General features: G+C 43.8%; 1 protein-coding gene and 1 long non-coding RNA gene across 26 annotated transcripts in view; one reads left to right on the top strand and one right to left on the bottom strand.

The window, feature by feature from the left end:
* LOC128017313 (uncharacterized) overlaps positions 1-14,067 on the bottom strand; it is a 56,691-nt gene extending 42,624 nt beyond the window's left edge. For 5 of the 24 annotated variants that reach the window (XR_008184394.1, XR_008184409.1, XR_008184393.1 and 2 more), the window contains exon 1: positions 199-759. This is a non-coding gene — a long non-coding RNA (uncharacterized LOC128017313). Of the gene's footprint in view, positions 1-198; positions 767-831; positions 1,497-5,428; positions 6,416-7,635; positions 7,747-8,230; positions 9,038-9,220; positions 9,580-10,026; positions 10,154-10,659; positions 10,697-12,565; positions 12,718-13,198 lie in introns of those variants that run through there. The other 19 variants (XR_008184407.1, XR_008184418.1, XR_008184396.1 and 16 more) reach the window with 18 other exon arrangements.
* The window catches only part of LOC128017311 (neuron navigator 2-like), a 144,330-nt gene that overhangs the window by 91,084 nt on the left and 33,854 nt on the right, over positions 1-19,392 (top strand). The gene's annotated exons all lie outside the window — the stretch shown is intronic.

The raw sequence follows: 19,392 nt of genomic DNA, 5'->3' as shown, positions 1-19,392 counted from the left end.
TGGTAAATGATCTTTAAATATCACTATATGAACTATATAAGCACACCAGAGCAACCATATAGAGCGCCCTAGCAACCATATAGCAATATAAAGAACTTATATCACGGCTCCACGATATCAAACAGGCATCATGGGTGGCTACAGGGCGCAGAGATTTGCCACTGCAAGCACCACTCACATTTTCTTCAGGAAATGTACCTTCTAGTGTTACTATTACTATTCGCCTTGACAAAACTTTGGCACGCTACTCCTCCCGCATTTTTTGTCACAGACCCATGAATGAGGTGTCAAATCGTGCGGGATATTGAGGAGAGGTGTGCTATGACTTTTCTAAGCAATCGGACTTACGATAATCGTACAGCGGGCGAAGAAAATGTGTGAAAATATCCCATTGACTTAACATTGGAAAAACTATCTGACATCATATCTTTGGATCAGAAAGTCATAGAGGCTTGGGAGAGGGCTCTTTTGACTCGGCCTATCAAGCAGTCCATAAGTAGTGACATAACAACTTCATATCCATGCCCTAGCAACCAATTTTAGCCCCCTAGCAACTGTTTAACTAGATTTAAAAACTGTATCTCAGCAAAAATAACTATATAGAAACACTGGCTTGGGCTTTTTGCATTCAGGCTGGTAAATAATCTTTAAATATCACCCCATAAACTGTATAGTCACACCATAGCAACCATATAGAGCACCCTAGCAACCATGTAGCAATATAAATCCTTCTATCTCTGCTTCAAAACATCACACAGGCATCATGGGTGGCTACAGGGCGCCGAGTTTTGCCACTGCAAGCACCACTCACATTTTCTTCAGGAAATGTACCTTCTAGTGTTACTATTACTATCCGCCTTGACAAAACTTCGGCACGCTACTCCTCCCGCATTTTTTGTCGCAGACCCATGAATGAGATGTCAAAACGTGCGGCTTATTGAGGAGAGGTGTGCTATGACTTTTCTAAGCAATCGGACTTACGATAATCGTACAGTGGGCGAAGAAAATGTGTGAAAATATCCCATAGACTTAACATTGGAAAAACTATCTGACATCATATCTTTGGATCAGAAAGTCATAGAGGCTTGGGAGAGGGCTCTTTTGACTCGGCCTATCAAGCAGTCCATAAGTAGTGACATAACAACTTCATAGCCACGCCATAGCAACCAATTTTAGCACCCTAGCAACTGTTTAACCACATTTAATAGCTGTATCTCAGCAAAATAACTATATAGAAACACTTGCTAGGGTTTTTTGGATTCAGTCTGGCAAATAGTCTTTAAATATCACCCCATATACTATACAGCCACACCATAGCAACCATTTAGAGTACCCTAGCAACCATATAGCAATATAAAGTACTTATATCATCGCTCCATAACATCATACAGGCATCATGGGTGGCTACAGGGCGCAGAGTTTTGCCACTGCAAGCACCACTCACATTTTCTTCAGGAAATGTACCTTCTAGTTAGTGGTGCTTGCCGGAGGCAAAGCATCACTATTACTATCTCACATACTTATTATTATTATTATTATACTAGATCCGTACAAATTTCGGCGCGTAACTAGTCCCGCAGTTTTCATCACAGACCAACGAAACAGGCGTCAAATCGTGCGGCCTATACGGGAATGGTGTGCTATGACTTTTATAAGCGATCGGGCGTACGATGTTCGTACACCGGGCGAAAAAACGGGCGAAAAATCGCATAGAGAATGCATTGCGGCCAACTTTGACGGATCGTAGCTCCGAGAGGGAATTTCGCAGAAACACGTGAATCTCCACATTTGAAGAGGCTATCAGGCTGTGCGAGAACATACCCCGCAGTGGGGTATAAGTTGTACCCCTGGGGCGCGAGAGCCCCCCAAAAATGACCCTAATACAAAGTATAGGCAGGGCTTATCCTGCTATGGGACATTACATAGGGATTTTGTATTGAACATAAGTCTGGATCACAGTGTCATAGAGACAAGGGGGTGGGCTCATTTGAATCAGGCAACCAATCAGTCTCTCAGGATCACTGTGAATCTATCAAGCCACGCCCTAGCAACCATATAGAGCGCCATAGCAACAAGCCCCATAGACTTCCATTGAAAAAGATCAAATGAATAACTTTGGATAGAAGTGTCATAGAAACATGAGGGTGGGCTCGTTTGACTCGGGCAGCAAACGGCCAATCATGTATCTCCTTCATGACAACCTAGCCACGCCCTAGCAACCATTAAGAGCTACCTAGCAACCAAAATCCAAAGATAGATATCTTAACATCTGAAAGACATAGAAGCATGGGGGTTGGTTTATATTAGCAAGCAACCAATGGAGTATCATCATTGGCAGCTGCCAGGCCACTCCCTAGCAACCAAACACAGTACCCTAGCAACCGTTTTGCAAGATCTATATCTCTGCATCAGAACATCGTAGAGACATGGGGGTTGGTTTATATTGACGAGCAGCCTTTGTAGTATCACCATTGGCAGTTGCCAAGCCACTCCATAGCAACCAAATGGAGTACCCTAGCAACCGTTTTGCACAACCTATATCTCTGCATCAGAACATCGTACAGACATGGCGGTTGGATTTTTTGACTCATGCTAGCACACTGGACTTCCAACATGCTAGTCATGCTAGCAGTGATTAGCTACATGCTAATAGTGATTAGCTAAGTGCTCAAATGGGCTAAGAACTCTATAATAACTACATAGTGACCATCTGTGACAACTACCAACCACCTAGTAACATCATAGCAACCACCCAGGAGACCATAGCAACTGCCTAGCAACCAGCCAAAACACCCTAGCAACCGCCTAGCAACACCTTAGCAAACCCCCCAAGTACCGTAGCAACTGCCTAGCAACCACCCAGGTTACCATAGCAACCGCCCTAGCAACCACCCCGGGTACCCTAGCAACTACATAGCAACACCCTAGCAACCACCCCGATTACCCTAGCAACCACCCTGGGTACCTTAGCAACGGCCCTAGCAACCATCATGGGGACCCTAGCAACCGCCCTAGCAACCACCCCGGGTACCCTAGCAACCACATAGCAACACCCTAGCAACCACCCTGATTACCCTAGCAACCACCGTGGGTACCCTAGCAACGGCCCTAGCAACCATCATGGGGCCCTAACAACCACCCCGGATACCATAGCAACCACATAGCAACACCCTAGCAACCACCTCGATTACCCTAGCAACCACCCTGGGTACCCTAGCAACGGCCCTAGCAACCATCATAGGGACCCTAGCAACCACACCTTAGCAACAGGGCGCCAAGTTTTGCCACTGCAAGCACCACTCACATTTTCTTCAGGAAATGTACCTTCTAGTTATTATTATTATTCTTCTTACTTCTTCCGTACAAAACTTCGGCGCGTAACTCGTCCCGCAGTTTTTGTCACAGACCAACAAAACAGGCGTCAAATCGTGCGGCCTATTGAGGAGAAGGGTGCTATGACTTTTATAAGCGATCGGGCGTACGATTTTCGTACAGCGGGCGAAAAATCGCCCGAAAAACGTCCCATAGGAAATGCATTACGGAAAACTTTGACAGACCGTAGCTCCAAGAGAGAATTTCGCAGAAACACGTGAATCACCACATTTGGAGAGGCTATCAGGCTGTGCGAGAACATACCCCGCAGTGGGGTATAAGTTGTACCCCTGGGGCGCAAGGGCCCCCCAAATTTGCCCCATAGACATATTATGGTGAGGGATCGCCCATGAAACAGTGTGTTTTTCCTACTATGGGAAATTACATAGGGATTTTGTAATGTGCATAACTCAGGATCACAGTGTCATAGAGACAAGGGGGTGGGCTCATTTGAATCAGGCAACCAATCAGAATCTCAGGATCATTATGCAGCTATCAAGCCACGCCCTAGCAACCATATAGAGCACCATAGCAACAAGCCCCATAGACTTCCATTGAAAAAGATCAAATGAATAACTTTGGATAGAAGTGTCATAGAAACATGAGGGTGGGCTCGTTTGACTCGGGGCAGCAAACGGCCAATCATGTATCTCCTTCAAGACAACCTAGCCACGCCCTAGCAACCATTAAGAGCTACCTAGCAACCCAAAGTATAGAGAGATATCTTAACATCTGAAAGACATAGAAGCATGGGGGTTGGTTTATATTGTCAAGCAGACTTTGAAGTATCATCATTGGCAGCTGCAAGGCCACTCCCTAGCAACCAAACACAGTACCCTAGCAACCGTTTTGCAAGATCTATATCTCTGCATCAGAACATCGTAGAGGCATGGGGGTTGGTTTATATTGACGAGCAGCCTTTGGAGTATCACCATTGGCAGCTGCCAAGCCACTCCATAGCAACCAAATGGAGTACCCTAGCAACCGTTTTGCACGACCTATATCTCTGCATCAGAACATCGTACAGACATGGCGGTTGGATTTTTTGACTCATGCTAGCACACTGGACTTCCAACATGCTAGTCATGCTAGCAGTGATTAGCTACATGCTAATAGTGATTAGCTAAGTGCTCAAATGGGCTAAGAACTCTATAATAACTACATAGTGACCATCTGTGACAACTACCAACCACCTAGTAACATCATAACAACCACCCTGGTTACCATAGCAACTGCCTAGCAACCAGCCAAAACACCCTAGCAACCGCCTAGCAACACCTTAGCAACCACCCCAAGTACCGTAGCAACTGCCTAGCAACTACCCAGGTTACCATAGCAACCGCCCTAGCAACCACCCCGGGTACCCTAGCAACCACATAGCAACACCCTAGCAACCGCCCCAATTACCCTAGCAACCACCCTGGGTACCTTAGCAACGGCCCTAGCAACCATCATGGGGACCCTAGCAACCGCCCTAGCAACCACCCCGGGTACCCTAGCAACCACATAGCAACACCCTAGCAACCGCCCCGATTACCCTAGCAACCACCCTGGGCACCTTAGCAACGGCCCTAGCAACCATCATGGGGACCCTAGCAACCGCCCCAATTACCCTAGCAACCACCCTGGGTACCTTAGCAACGGCCCTAGCAACCATCATGGGGACCCTAGCAACCACCCTAGCAACCACCCCAGGTACCCTAGCAACCACATAGCAACACCCTAGCAACCGCCCCAATTACCCTAGCAACCACCCTGGGTACCTTAGCAACGGCCCTAGCAACCATCATGGGGACCCTAGCAACCACCCCGGGTACCCTAGCAACCACATAGCAGCACCCTAGCAACCATCCCGATTACCCTAGCAACCACCCTGGGTACCTTAGCAACGGCCCTATCAACCATCATGGGGACCCTAGCAACCGCCCTAGCAACCATCCCATGTACCGTAGCAACCAACCCGGGTACCCTAGCAACCTCATTACAACACCCTATAGCAACAGAGGGCGAGTTTTGCCACTGCAAGCACCACTCACATTTTCTTCAGGAAATGTACCTTCTAGTTAGTGGTGCTTGCCGGAGGCAAAGCACTACTACTATTATCTCACATACTTATTATTATTATTCTTCTAGATCCGTACAAATTTCGGCGCGTAACTAGTCCCGCAGTTTTCGTCACAGACCAACGAAACAGGCGTCAAATCGTGCGCCCTAATCGGGAATGGTGTGCTATGACTTTTATAAGCGATCGGGCGTACGATGTTCGTACACCGGGCGACAAAACGGGCGAAAAATCGCATAGACAATGCATTGCGGCCAACTTTGACGGATCATAGCTCCGAGAGGGAATTTCGCAGAAACACGTGAATCTCCACATTTGGAGAGGCTATGAGGCTGTGCGAGAACATACCCCGCAGTGGGGTATAAGTTGTACCCCTGGGGCGCGAGAGCCCCCCAAAAATGGCCCTAATACAAAGTATAGGGAGGACTTTTCCTGCTATGGGACATTACATAGGGATTTTGTATTGAACATAACTCTGGATCACAATGTCATAGAGACAAGGGGGTGGGCTCATTTGAATCAGGCAACCAATCAGACTCTCAGGATCACTGTGAATCTATCAAGCCACGCCCTAGCAACCATATAGAGCACCATAGCAACAAGCCCCATAGACTTCCATTGAAAAAGATCAAATGAATAACTTTAGATAGAAGTGTCATAGAAACATGAGGGTGGGCTCGTTTGACTCGGGAAGCAAACGGCCAATCATGTATCTCCTTCATGACAACCTAGCCACGCCCTAGCAACCATTAAGAGCTACCTAGCAACCCAAAGTAAAGAGAGATATCTTAACATCTGAAAGACATAGAAGCATGGGGGTTGGTTTATATTAGCAAGCAACCAATGGAGTATCATCATTGGCAGCTGCCAGGCCACTCCCTAGCAACCAAACACAGTACCCTAGCAACCGTTTTGCAAGATCTATATCTCTGCATCAGAACATCGTAGAGGCATGGGAGTTGGTTTATATTGGCGAACAGCCTTTGGAGTATCACCATTGGCAGCTGCCAAGCCACTCCATAGCAACCAAATGGAGTACCCTAGCAACCGTTTTGCACGACCTATATCTCTGCATCAGAACATCGTACAGACATGGCGGTTGGATTTTTTGACTCATGCTAGCACACTGGACTTCCAACATGTTAGTCATGCTAGCAGTGATTAGCTACATGCTAATAGTGATTAGCTAAGTGCTCAAATGGGCTAAGAACTCTATAATAACTACATAGTGACCATCTGTGACAACTACCAACCACCTAGTAACATCATAGCAACCACCCAGGAGACCATAGCAACTGCCTAGCAACCAGCCAAAACACCCTAGCAACCGCCTAGCAACACCTTAGCAACCACCCCAAGTACCGTAGCAACTGCCTAGCAACCACCCAGGTTACCATAGCAACCACCCTAGCAACCACCCCGGGTACCCTAGCAACCACAAAGCAACACCCTAGCAACCGCCCCGATTACCCTAGCAACCACCCTGGGTACCTTAGCAACGGCCCTAGCAACCATCATGGGGACCCTAGCAACCGCCCTAGCAACCACCCCGGGTACCCTAGCAACCATATAGCAACACCCTAGCAACCGCCACAATTACCCTAGCAACCACCCTGGGTACCTTAGCAACGGCCCTAGCAACTATCATGGGGACCCTAGCAACCGCCCTAGCAACCACCCCGGGTACCCTAGCAACCACATAGCAACACCCTAGCAACCGCCCCAATTACCCTAGCAACCACCCTGGGTACCTTAGCAACGGCCCTAGCAACTATCATGGGGACCCTAGCAACCGCCCTAGCAACTACCCCGGGTACCCTAGCAACCACATAGCAACACCCTAGCAACCACCCCGATTACCCTAGCAACCACCCTGGGTACCCTAGCAACGGCCCTAGCAACCATCATGGGGACCTTAGCAACTGCCCTAGCAACCACCCCGGGTACCCTAGCAACCACATAGCAACACCCTAGCAACCACCCCGATTACCCTAGCAACCACCCTGGGTTCCCTAGCAACCGCCCTAGCAACCATCATGGGGACCCTAGCAACCACCCGGGGGACCCTAGCAACCACCCTAGCAACCTCATTGCTACAACCTAGCAACAGAGGGGCGAGTTTTGCCACTGCAAGCACCACTCACATTTTCTTCAGGAAATGTACCTTCTAGTGTTACTATTACTATCCGCCTTGACAAAACTTTGGCACGCTACTCCTCCCGCATTTTTTGTCACAGACCCATGAATGAGGTGTCAAATCGTGCGGGATATTGAGGAGAGGTGTGCTATGACTTTTCTAAGCAATCGGATTTACGATAATCGTACAGCGGGCGAAGAAAATGTGTTAAATATCCCATTGACTTAACATTGGAAAAACTATCTGACATCATATCTTTGGGTCAGAAAGTCATAGAGGCTTGGGAGAGGGCTCTTTTGACTCGGCCTATCAAGCAGTCCATAAGTAGTGACATAACAACTTCATATCCATGCCCTAGCAACCAATTTTAGCCCCCTAGCAACTGTTTAACTACATTTAAAAGCTGTATCTCAGCAAAAATAACTATATAGAAACACTGGCTTGGGCTTTTTGCATTCAGGCTGGTAAATAATCTTTAAATATCACCCCATAAGCTATATAGTCACACCATAGCAACCATATAGAGCACCCTAGCAACCATGTAGCAATATAAATCCTTCTATCTCTGCTTCAAAACATCACACAGGCATCATGGGTGGCTACAGGGCGCCGAGTTTTGCCACTGCAAGCACCACTCACATTTTCTTCAGGAAATGTACCTTCTAGTTAGTGGTGCTTGCCGGAGGCAAAGCATCACTATTACTATCTCACATACTTATTATTATTATTATTATACTAGATCCGTACAAATTTCGGCGCGTAACTAGTCCCGCAGTTTTTGTCACAGACCATCGAAACAGGCGTCAAATCGTGCGGCCTAATCGGGAATGGTGTGCTATGACTTTTATAAGCGATCGGGCGTACGATGTTCGTACACCGGGCGACAAAACGGGCGAAAAATCGCATAGACAATGCATTGCGGCCAACTTTGACGGATCGTAGCTCCGAGAGAGAATTTCGCAGAAACACGTGAATCTCCACATTTGGAGAGGCTATCAGGCTGTGCGAGAACATACCCCGCAGTGGGGTATAAGTTGTACCCCTGGGGCGCGAGAGCCCCCCAAAAATGGCCCTAATACAAAGTATAGGGAGGACTTTTCCTGCTATGGGACATTACATAGGGATTTTGTATTGAACATAACTCTGGATCACAATGTCATAGAGACAAGGGGGTGGGCTCATTTTAATCAGGCAACCAATCAGTCTCTCAGGATCACTGTAAATCTATCAAGCCACGCCCTAGCAACCATATAGAGCGCCATAGCAACAAGCCCCATAGACTTCCATTGAAAAAGATCAAATGAATAACTTTGGATAGAAGTGTCATAGAAACATGAGGGTGGGCTCGTTTGACTCGGGCAGCAAACGGCCAATCATGTATCTCCTTCATGACAACCTAGCCACGCCCTAGCAACCATTAAGAGCTACCTAGCAACCCAAAGTATAGAGAGATATCTTAACATCTGAAAGACATAGAGGCATGGGGGTTGGTTTATATTAGCAAGCGACCATTGGAGTATCATCATTGACAGCTGCCAGGCCACTCCCTAGCAACCAAACACAGTACCCTAGCAACCGTTTTGCAAGATCTATATCTCTGCATCAGAACATCGTACAGACATGGGGGTTGGTTTATATTGGCGAGCAACCTTTGGAGTATCACCATTGGCAGCTGCCAAGCCACTCCATAGCAACCAAACGGAGTACCCTAGCAACCGTTTTGCACGACCTATATCTCTGCATCAGAACATCGTACAGACATGGCGGTTGGATTTTTTGACTCATGCTAGCACACTGGACTTCCAACATGCTAGTCATGCTAGCAGTGATTAGCTACATGCTAATAGTGATTAGCTAAGTGCTCAAATGGGCTAAGAACTCTATAATAACTACATAGTGACCATCTGTGACAACTACCAACCACCTAGTAACATCATAGCAACCACCCAGGAGACCATAGCAACTGCCTAGCAACCAGCCAAAACACCCTAGCAACCGCCTAGCAACACCTTAGCAACCCCCCCAAGTACCGTAGCAACTGCCTAGCAACCACCCAGGTTACCATAGCAACCGCCCTAGCAACTACCCCGGGTACCCTAGCAACCACATAGCAACACCCTAGCAACCACCCTGAGTACCCTAGCAACGGCCCTAGCAACCATCATGGGGACCCTAGCAACCACCCTAGCAACCACCCCGGGTACCCTAGCAACCACATAGCAACACCCTAGCAACCACCCTGATTACCCTAGCAACCACCCTGGGTACCTTAGCAACGGCCCTAGCAACCATCATGGGGACCCTAGCAACCGCCCCAGCAACCATCCCATGTACCGTAGTAACCAACCCGGGTTCCCTAGCAACCACCCTAGCAACCTCATTACAACACCCTATAGCAACAGAGGGCGAGTTTTGCCACTGCAAGCACCACTCACATTTTCTTCAGGAAATGTACCTTCTAGTGTTACTATTACTATCCGCCTTGACAAAACTTCGGCACGCTACTCCTCCCGCATTTTTTGTCGCAGACCCATGAATGAGATGTCAAAACGTGCGGCTTATTGAGGAGAGGTGTGCTATGACTTTTCTAAGCAATCGGACTTACGATAATCGTACAGTGGGCGAAGAAAATGTGTGAAAATATCCCATAGACTTAACATTGGAAAAACTATCTGACATCATATCTTTGGATCAGAAAGTCATAGAGGCTTGGCAGAGGGCTCTTTTGAATCGGCCTATCAAGCAGTCCATAAGTAGTGACATAACAACTTCATAGCCACGCCATAGCAACCAATTTTAGCACCCTAGCAACTGTTTAAAAACATTTAAAAGCTATATATCATCAAAATAACCATATAGATACACTGTCTTGAGCTTTTTGGAATCAGGCTGGTAAATCATCTTTAAATATCACTATATGAACTATATAGGCACACCATAGCAACCATATAGAGCGCCCTAGCAACCATATAGCAATATAAAGAACTTAAATCACGGCTCCACAATATCAAACAGGCATCATGGGTGGCTACAGGGCGCAGAGATTTGCCACTGCAAGCACCACTCACATTTTCTTCAGGAAATGTACCTTCTAGTTAGTGGTGCTTGCCGGAGGCAAAGCACTACTATTATTATCTCACATACTTATTATTATTATTATTCTTACTTCTTCCGTACGATTTTCGGCGCGTAACTAGTCCCGCAGTTTTCGTCACAGACCAACGAAACAGGCGTCAAATCGTGCGCCCTATTGAGGAGAGGTGTGCTATGACTTTTATAAGCGATCGGGCGTACGATGTTCGTACAGCGGGCGAAAAATCGGCCGAAAAACGTCCCATAGGAAATGCATTAAAAAAAAATTTGACGGAGCATAGCTCTGAGAGAGAATTTCGCAGAAACATGTGAATCACCACATTTGGAGAGGCTATAAGGCTGTGCGAGAACATACCCCCAAGTGGGGTAAAAGTTGTACCCCTGGGGGGCTAGAGACCCCCAAATTTGCCCCATAGACATACAATGGTAAGGGATCGCCCATGAAACACTGTGTTTTTCCTACTGTGGGAAATTACATAGGGATATTGTATTAAACATAACTCTGCATCACAGTGTCATAGAGACAAGGGGGTGGGCTCATTTGAATCAGGCAACCAATCAGTCTCTCAGGATCACTGTGAATCTATCAAGCCACGCCCTAGCAACCATAGAGAGCGCCATAGCAACAAGCCCCATAGACTTCCATTGAAAAAGATCAAATGAATAACGTTGGATAGAAGTGTCATAGAAACATGAGGGTGGGCTCGTTTGACTCGAGCACTAAACGGCCAATCACGTATCACATTCAACACTTCCTAGCCACGCCCTAGCAACCATTAAGAGCTACCTAGCAACCTAAATCCAAAGATAGATATCTTAACATCTGAAAGACATAGAAGCATGGGGGTTGGTTTATATTAGCAAGCTGCCATTGGAGTATCATCATTGGCAGCTGCCAGGCCACTCCCTAGCAACCAAACACAGTACCCTAGCAACCATTTTGCAAGATCTATATCTCTGCATCAGAACATCGTAGAGGCATGGGGGTTGGTTTATATTGGCGAGCAACCTTTGGAGTATCACCATTGGCAGCTGCCAAGCCACTCCATAGCAACCAAATGGAGTACCCTAGCAACCGTTTTGCACGACCTATATCTCTGCATCAGAACATCGTACAGACATGGCGGTTGGATTTTTTGACTCATGCTAGCACACTGGACTTCCAACATGCTAGTCATGCTAGCAGTGATTAGCTACATGCTAATAGTGATTAGCTAAGTGCTCAAATGGGCTAAGAACTCTATAATAACTACATAGTGACCATCTGTGACAACTACCAACCACCTAGTAACATCATAGCAACCACCCAGGAGACCATAGCAACTGCCTAGCAACCAGCCAAAACACCCTAGCAACCGCCTAGCAACACCTTAGCAACCACCCCAAGTACCGTAGCAACTGCCTAGCAACCACCCAGGTTACCATAGCAACCGCCCTAGCAACCACCCCGGGTACCCTAGCAACCACATAGCAACACCTAGCAACCGCCCCGATTACCCTAGCAACCACCCTGGGTACCTTAGCAACGGCCCTAGCAACCATCATGGGGACCCTAGCAACCGCCCTAGCAACCACCCCGGGCACCCTAGCAACCACATAGCAACACCCTAGCAACCACCCCGATTACCCTAGCAACCACCCTGAGTACCCTAGCAATGGCCCTAGCAACCATCATGGGGACCCTAGCAACCGCCCTAGCAACCACCCCGGGTACCCTAGCAACCACCCCGATTACCCTAGCAACCACCCTGAGTACCCTAGCAACGGCCCTAGCAACCATCATGGGGACCCTAGCAACCACCCTAGCAACCACCCCGGGTACCCTAGCAACCACACCATAGCAACAGAGGGGCGAGTTTTGCCACTGCAAGCACCACTCACATTTTCTTCAGGAAATGTACCTTCTAGTGTTACTATTACTATCCGCCTTGACAAAATTTCGGCACGCTACTCCTCCCGCATTTTTTGTCGCAGACCCATGAATGAGATGTCAAAACGTGCGGCTTTTTGAGGAGAGGTGTGCTATGACTTTTCTAAGCAATCGGACTTACGATAATCGTAAAGTGGGCGAAGAAATTGTGTGAAAATATACCATAGACTTAACATTGGAAAAACTATCTGACATCATATCTTTGGATCAGAACGTCATAGAGGCTTGGCAGAGGGCTCTTTTGAATCGGCCTATCAAGCAGTCCATAAGTAGTGACATAACAACTTCATAGCCACGCCATAGCAACCAATTTTAGCACCCTAGCAACTGTTTAACAACATTTAAAAGCTATATATCATCAAAATAACCATATAGAAACACTGTCTTGGGCTTTTTGGAATCAGGCTGGTAAATCATCTTTAAATATCACTATATGAACTATATAGGCACACCATAGCAACCATATAGAGCGCCCTAGCAACCATATAGCAATATAAAGAACTTATATCACGGCTCCACAATATCAAACAGGCATCATGGGTGGCTACAGGGCGCCGAGTTTTGCCACTGCAAGCACCACTCACATTTTCTTCAGGAAATGTACCTTCTAGTCTTATTATTATTATTCTTCTGAGCCAAATTTTAAACACTATCTCCTCCTAGAGCTTTCAAGCTAGAACCACCAAACTCGGGTCAGACCTTCAGACTGGTCTGACTCGGGTTGCTATATCTTTTCTAACTGATTCGGCTTATGGTTTTCGTAAACCAGACTACCAAAACCACCTTAAATCCCATAGACTTTCATTGCGGGGGTACAAACTTTTGAAAAATAAGGCTTATAATATATTTAAGCTGTCTACTACCAGGGCAAACCTTAAAAACTCTCTACTGAGAATACAGCTAAAACCAGCCTAAGCTGATCAGTTGTTTTGGCTAGTCTCCCAAACTGGTTTTTAAGTGGTTTTGACCACTCTCACGCTGGTCTTAGCTGGGTTTTAGCTGGTTTTTACTGAATCCACTGTTTTTAGCTGGTTTTTGCCAGATTCGCATAGAAACATGCTAACAACATGCTAGTTACTCACTAATCAGACTAGAAACATACTTCTAACAAGTTTTAAAGTGGTTTTGGCCACTGTCACGCTGGCCTTAGCTGGTCTTAGCTGGTTTTAGGTGGTTTTCTTTACTGAATCAACTGGTTTTAGCTAGATTATCATAGAAACATGTTAATACCATGTTAGTAACTTGTTAATCAGACTAGAAACATACTTCTAACATGGTTTAAAGTGGTTTTGGCCACTGTCAAGCTGGCTTTAGCTGGTCTTAGCTGGTTTAAGGTGGTTTTCTTTAATGAATCAACTGGTTTTAGCTAGATTATCATAAAAACATATTAACAACATGTTAGTAATTTGCTAATCAGTCTAGAAACATACTTCTAACATGGTTTAAAGTGGTTTTGGCCACTGTCACGCTGGCCTTAGCTGGTCTTAGCTGGTTTTAGGTGGTTTTCTTTACTGAATCAACTGGTTTTAGCTAGATTATCATAGAAACATGTTAATACCATGTTAGTAACTTGTTAATCAGACTAGAAACATACTTCTAACATGGTTTAAAGTGGTTTTGGCCACTGTCAAGCTGGCTTTAGCTGGTCTTAGCTGGTTTAAGGTGGTTTTCTTTAATGAATCAACTGGTTTTAGCTAGATTATCATAAAAACATATTAACAACATGTTAGTAATTTGCTAATCAGTCTAGAAACATACTTCTAACATGGTTTAAAGTGGTTTTGGCCACTGTCAAGCTGGCTTTAGCTGGTCTTAGCTGGTTTTAGGTGGTTTTCTTTACTGAATCAACTGGTTTTAGCTAGATTATCATAGAAACATGTTAACAACATGTTAGTAACTTGATAATCAGACTAGAAACATACTTCTAACATGGTTTAAAGTGGTTTTGGCCACTGTCAAGCTGGCTTTAGCTGGTCTTAGCTGGTTTTAGGTGGTTTTCTTTACTGAATCAACTGGTTTTAACTAGATTATCATAGAAACATGTTAATAACATGCTAGTAACTTGCTAATCAGACTAGAAACATACTTCTAACATGGTTTAAAGTGGTTTTGGCCACTGTCAAGCTGGTCTTAGCTGGTTTCTAACTGAATCAACTGGTTTTAGCTCGATTATCATAGAAACATGTTAACAACATGTTAGTAACTTGATAATCATGTCAAAAACATGCTTTTAACATGGTTTTAAAGTAGTTTTGGCCACTGTCACGCTGGTCTTAGCTGGTTTCTAACTGAATCAACTGGTTTTACCTGGATTAGCATAGAAACATGTTAGTCACTTGCTAGCCATGCTAGCCACATGCTAGTCACATTTTAATCATGCTAGCAACATGCTAGTTGTATACTAATCATACTAAAAACATGCTAGAGACATACTAGCAACATGCTAATCATGCTACAAACATGCTAACGACATGCTAGTCACTTGCTAATCATGTTAATACAATGCTAGCAACATGAAAATCATGCTAGAGACATGCTAGCCACATGCTAATCATACTACTAAAATGTTAACAACATGCTAATCATGCTACAAACATGCTAGCCACATGCTAATCATGCTAGAAACATGTTAGCAACATTCTAATCATGCTACAAACATGCTAGCAACATGCTAATCATGCTAGCAAAATGTTAGCGACATGCTAGCAACATGCTAATCATGCTAGAAACATGCTAGCAACATGCTAATCATGCTAGCAAAATGTTAGCGACATGCTAGCAACATGCTAATCATGCTAGCAAAATGTAAGCGACATGCTAGCAAACATGCTAATCATGCTAGAAACATGCTAGCAACATGCTAATCATGCTAGCAAAATGTTAGCGACATGCTAGCAACATGCTAATCATGCTAGCAAAATGTTAGCGACATGTTAGCAACATGCTAGCCACATGCTAATCATGCTACTAAAATGTTAACAACATGCTAATCATGCTAGAAACATGCTAGCAACATGCTAATAATGCTAGCAAAATGTTAGCGACATGCTAGCAACATGCTAATCATGCTAGAAACATGTTAACAACATGCTAGAGACATGCTAGCCACATGCTAATCATGCTAGAAACATGTTAGCAACATGCTAATCATGCTACAAACATGCTAGCAACATGCTAATCATGCTAGCAAAATGTTAACGACATGCTAGCAACATGCTAATCATGCTAGAAAAATGCTAACAACATGCTAGCCACATGCTAATCATGCTAGAAACATGCTAGCAACATGCTAATCATGCTAGAAACATGCTAGCAACATGCTAATCATGCTAGCAAAATGTTAGTTACATGCTAACAACATGCTAATCATGCTACAAAAATGCTAGCAACATGCTAGCAACATGCTAATCATACTAGAAACATGTTAGCAAAATGCTAATAATGCTACAAACATGCTAGCGACATGCTAGCAACATGCTAATCATGCTACAAACATATTAGCAACATGCTAATCATGCTAACAAAATGCTAGCGAAATGTTAACAACATGCTAATCATTCTACAAACATGCTAATCATGCTAGCAAAATGCTAGCAAAATGCTAATCATGCTACAAACATGCTAACGACATGCTAGTCACTTGCTAATCATGTTAATAAAATGCTAGCAACATGAAAATCATGCTAGAGACATGCTAGCCACATGCTAATCATGCTACTAAAATGTTAACAACATGCTAATAATGCTACAAACATGCTAGCAACATGCTAATCATGCTAGCAAAATGTTAGCGACATACTAGCAACATGCTAATCATGCTCGAAACATGCTAACAACATGCTAGCCACATGCTAATCATGCTAGAAACATGTTAGCAACATGCTAATCATGCTACAAACATGCTAGCAACATGCTAATCATGCTAGCAAAATGTTAGCGACATGCTAGCAACATGCTAATCATGCTAGAAACATGCTAGCAAAATGCTAATCATGCTAAAATCATGCTCTCAACATGCTAGAAACATGTTAACAACTTTGTTAATCATGCTAAAGACATGGTAGTCACTTGCTTATAATGCTAGTAATATGTTAATCACTTTCTTTTTTAAACTTCTTAACTTTTCAAACTTTTACATTTTTTAAACTTTTTAAGCTTTTCAAACTTTCTACATTTTTCTAACTTTCTGGCCAGGCTTTTTCAAGCCAACTTAAAGTTTGAAAACAAACTTTACTATCTAGTTTTATTTTATCGTACTTCTTGCAGTCGGGATGTGTAATTTAGTAATCTTCAATTTTGCCATTTGACACATGACATATTTTCTCATTCTACTAGACAAAACACAAATGTGAAAAGAGTCCATCACATCTGATTTGAATTGCCTTCTCTGCGCCAGAACAAAAGAGTCTGTCTCTGTGTTGGACCATTAGCATGGATCTGTTAAAAACAGATGGTTTTGAATACGATCAAGAATGTCTCGAGACAATTACATATTATTATAATTGCATTTGACCGTTTTACACTAGATTACTGTCGTCAGTGTTTATAGTTCAGTATTCAGGGATATGCTGGGAATGCTTACTTAGAAATGTACCCCCTGTACATATATGCACCCTTCACCCTCACTAAAGTATGTCATGTTAGGACGATCACATGGGGGAATTCCTCACTATCTCTCCCGTCTCTTCATAGTCCCGTCCCCTTGTTTCCCCCCTGTCCCCCTCAGACTCTGCACATCAGAGGAAATGACCAGCGCAGTGATTAAATGATATCATATGGGTGTTTCATGCACCATAAAAGCCTCCCTCTATTTTGGATGCTTCCTCTCCCTCTTCTTCTGAGAACAAGTCCCCTCCACTGTGCTGAGGATGATGTGGTTAACCTCCAGCCTCTAAACATCTACCACTGTCTCTGCTGCCCTCAAACTCATTCATTACTCTTTCTTTCTGTTTGTGTCTTTCAGCCGGATCTATCTGTTATCGTCCCCTTTTTGTTCTGCATCCAGATCATCCTTCCTTCTTTCCAACACCCTTTTACCACACCACATTAGTGCGTTTGCTCCCTTTGCTCAGTGCAAAGCAGACCGTTTAATCCCAAGAGATTCTTTATGAATGCAATATCAGAAGTTCCTGTTTTTCCCAGACTATAATATTGGAAAGACAGCTTTGATATGGCGCAGATGTTTTGGATGTTAAAGCAATCAGGGCCTATTTTGACTTGACTTGGCCATTTTCTACACATTCATAATCATAGCACTATATGTATTTTTTCCAATTGTAATGCTAATCAAGAGTAAAAGTAAATGTTGACAGAATTTAATTCTCTTTTTATAGTTAACCAAAACCAATTAAAAATTATTTTGGAAATAAAGCTGAAAGAAAATTCAATATAAAATTTAGATAAACAAACAAAAAAAAAAAAACTTAGAAAAATGAAAATGAAAAATATTGCCTTGGCAACTAACTGAAATAAAATACATTTAAGTACTTAAACTGAAACAAAAAATAATTAAAGTTATATAGAATAATAATATATTTATATAAAAATATTTATTTTTACTGATTATATATATATATATACTGATATATATGTATATATATATAATGAATAATGCTAGCATATTTAAGTTGGTATGTTGGAGTGAGTAAAAATCTTTTCCAGGCTTCATATGGAGTTGATAAATAATGACATCAGTTAATCAGATGAGTCATTTTTTCTTTTGTTTGTTTGATTCTTACACTTAGAACACGTGATACTCTTTACGATGAGAGGATATCATTTACAGCTCATATAATTAACCATGAATCATCACGTTGTCTTCTAGTGTCCTAATGAGGGGAAAACATTTCAAAAGTCCCTGGGGTGTCCTGCTTTAAATAACACTTCTACTGGCAGGAGTGTAGATAAAAGGGAGAGAGATAGCATTCGAGAGGCCCTGGGAACGACACAGCCATGTTCTCCACCACATGTTTGAGAGGAAGAGGTTTAAGGTCAGAGCACTTCAAATGACCCCGTTCTGAACCACGGACAGGCACTCCAAAGCCAAAGCCCCTCAGCCGGGTGTGAACTGTAGTGAACACTTCTCAGGCTGTGAGAAGACTGAAGCATAGGACAAAGAGCATTGGTATAAGAGGCAAAGGTGGCTTGCATTTTCCTGCATAGGTGCAGTGGATCACTGATAGGGATCTGTGTGCTTGTGATCGCCTTGTGCAATGTCGTAGGATCCTTCTTTCCTTTGTTTGCACAGACCCTTCTTCCCTCCAACCGTCAGTCTGATCTGTGTGCAGCACACCTGTGCAGCCGTGAGACACCTGGCAGTAAGGGCCTCCCATCTCTCTCATCTGTATGTGGGTGTCCTGGAGTGTTTTCAACTGTAAAGACTCGCATTCGTGGGGCTTCTAATATTTTGGTGATATATTGAGAAAAGAGTCTTAAAACGATAACTCCAGTTGGAAGTTTGGACACACATAATTACAGTTTTTGGCATTTTAGAACAATATAAAAACGGAAGTATGTACTCTTATAAAGTCTAGAACTTTTTTTGGATACACTTTGTAGGTTTTTAGCATAAAGAATATATTCAGTTATTTGCTAGTGTACATAAACAATACATAGTTTGTAAAGGTTAGTGTTAGAGTTATTTAAAAAAATGCAAAACTTTACATTTTCGGACCTTTTTTGTATGAAGAAGTACATAGAAGTTTGGGCTCAGCAAGGATGCTTTAAACTGATCAAAAGTGAAAGTGAGACCTTTACATTGTTACAAATTATTTCTACTTTTTAATATTTAACCTTTCG

This window comes from Carassius gibelio, chromosome A7, assembly GCF_023724105.1.
Source record: "Carassius gibelio isolate Cgi1373 ecotype wild population from Czech Republic chromosome A7, carGib1.2-hapl.c, whole genome shotgun sequence".
Taxonomy (NCBI): Eukaryota; Metazoa; Chordata; class Actinopteri; order Cypriniformes; family Cyprinidae; genus Carassius; species Carassius gibelio.
The sequence above is the reverse complement of the archived record's forward strand: the minus strand, read 5'-3'. Positions and strand labels throughout refer to the sequence as shown.